Source organism: Arachis ipaensis, chromosome B8 (assembly GCF_059453495.1).
Source record: "Arachis ipaensis isolate K30076 ecotype BB chromosome B8, ASM5945349v1, whole genome shotgun sequence".
Classification (NCBI taxonomy): Eukaryota; Viridiplantae; Streptophyta; class Magnoliopsida; order Fabales; family Fabaceae; genus Arachis; species Arachis ipaensis.
The window spans coordinates 122,495,001-122,497,500 of NC_142443.1; positions in this window are offsets into that span (position 1 = coordinate 122,495,001).

The window sequence follows — 2,500 nt, forward strand, 5'->3', positions numbered from 1 at the left end:
GTGCAGGCAAGCGGAAGCGCAGGAGGTAGCCGAGTCAGCGCCGCTGGGCAGGGTTCGGGGGAAGCGACGAAGAACATTCAAGGGACAGCCAGATGCGTGAGGTGCTTCGGGCGATAGCCGAACAGCCGCACCGTCTTAAGCAACACGCCCAACCCACACCGCATCGGGCACCGTCGTACGTCGACCCTAGACGTAGGGCGAGCACGACACGTTGCCCCTCGGGAGTGGACACGAACAGGTAACCGTCTTCCGCAACGTGCCCCCTCAAAGTGCTGGGACGAGCACGTCGCGTTGCCCCCTGCCCACGACACCCGCTGCCGCACGCATATCCATCATCCGCGTCGTGCGCCACACTAGGCCTGGCCAAGCGTCGGGCTGCGCAAGCCGCGTTGCCCCTCGCGGGGGCGCACAGGCCGCCCGCCGTTCCCACGTCGTGCTCGGACTTGGGATGATCCCCCTAGTCCTGGGCCGAGCACAAGGTGTTGCCCCGAGCGTGTGCCCAAGGCACAACTCCACCACGCCATGCTCCCTAGGTGGTGCCTAGGTGGGCCGTGCACGGACGTGTTTCCCTTCTTGTTGGTCCTTCGGTGATCGGGGTTCGCAGCAGCCAGACGCCCGTGCTCGACCTTGGACCCGGGGCGGGGGACCCCAGCGGCACACCACAACCACAACGTGCTTGCTAGTGTGCCTAGGGGATGGCAAGGCAACGTGCATCTTGCTGGCATTGCGCCCAGCAAGCCTTTGGGCAACTCGAGTTTCAGCAGCACGACACCCCTCCCCCCTATAATAGGCTGCCGAGCCATTACCAAAGTGCCACGGGTAGACATCCTTTTCCGTGAGGAGACATACTAAAGGAAAGTGCTCTAGAGGTCGAATTTTGACGCCGTTTTTTGCAACAACCTCTAGAAAAATAAGATCTTTCCATCCTCCAAATTTGGTGAATTTACACCGTGCCGATTTTTTTTGCCGATTTTTTTACCGCCCGGAAAGCCGGAAATTCAAAAAAAATGAAAAACGGAGCAAACGTGCGATTTTTGACCTGGATTTTTTTGTGCAGCCTTCACATAATATTACCAAGGTTCCCTCAAAATTTCACGAAAAATGCACGAGCCAATTCTGAGATATGAAAATTTGGCTCCTCCGTTGCAACGCTCCGAGCCAACGTTGCAACGGCGGGTGCCTCCGTGGGGGGCGGGGGAGCCCGGCGGCACACCACAACCACAACGTGATTGCTAGTGTGCCTAGGGGATGGCAAGGCAACGTGCATCTTGCTGGCATTGCGCCCAGCAAGCCTTTGGGCAACTCGAGTTTCAGCAGCACGACACCCCCTCCCCCCTATAATAGGCTGCCGAGCCATTACCAAAGTGCCACGGGTAGACGTCCTTTTCCGTGAGGAGACATACTCAAGGAAAGTGCTCTAGAGGTCGAATTTTGACGCCGTTTTTTGCAACAACCTCTAGAAAAATAAGATCTTTCCATCCCCCAAATTTGGTGAATTTACACCGTGCCGATTTTTTTTGCCGATTTTTTTACCGCCCGGAAAGCCGGAAATTCAAAAAAAATGAAAAACGGAGCAAACGTGCGATTTTTGACCTGGATTTTTTTGTGCAGCCTTCACATAATATTACCAAGGTTCCCTCAAAATTTTAGAAAAAATGCACGAGCCAATTATGAGATATGAAAATTTGGCTCCTTCGTTGCAACGCTCCGAGCCATCGTTGCAACGGCGGGTGCCTCCGTGGGGGGCGGGGGAGCCCGGCGGCACACCACAACCACAACGTGCTTGCTAGTGTGCCTAGGGGATGGCAAGGCAACGTGCATCTTGCTGGCATTGCGCCCAGCAAGCCTTTGGGCAACTCGAGTTTCAGCAGCATGACACCCCTCCCCCCTATAATAGGCTGCCGAGCCATTACCAAAGTGCCACGGGTAGACGTCCTTTTCCGTGAGGAGACATACTCAAGGAAAGTGCTCTAGAGGTCGAATTTTGACGCCGTTTTTTGCAACAACCTCTAGAAAAATAAGATCTTTCCATCCCCCAAATTTGGTGAATTTACACCGTGCCGATTTTTTTTGCCGATTTTTTTACCGCCCGGAAAGCCGGAAATTCAAAAAAAATGAAAAACGGAGCAAACGTGCGATTTTTGACCTGGATTTTTTTGTGCAGCCTTCACATAATATTACCAAGGTTCCCTCAAAATTTTAGAAAAAATGCACGAGCCAATTATGAGATATGAAAATTTGGCTCCTTCGTTGCAACGCTCCGAGCCATCGTTGCAACGGCGGGTGCCTCCGTTGCAACGAAACCAGCCAACGATGCACCTAACCCAGCATCCGTTGCAACGCACCCTGCCTCCGTTGCAACGCGCCCAGCCAACGTTGCACCGTCCCCAGCATCCGTTGCAACGCCCCCAGCCAACGTTGCAACGCGCCCTGCCTCCGTTGCAACGCTCCCAGCCAACGTTGCAACGCGCCCTGCCTCCGTTGCAACGTCACCAGCATC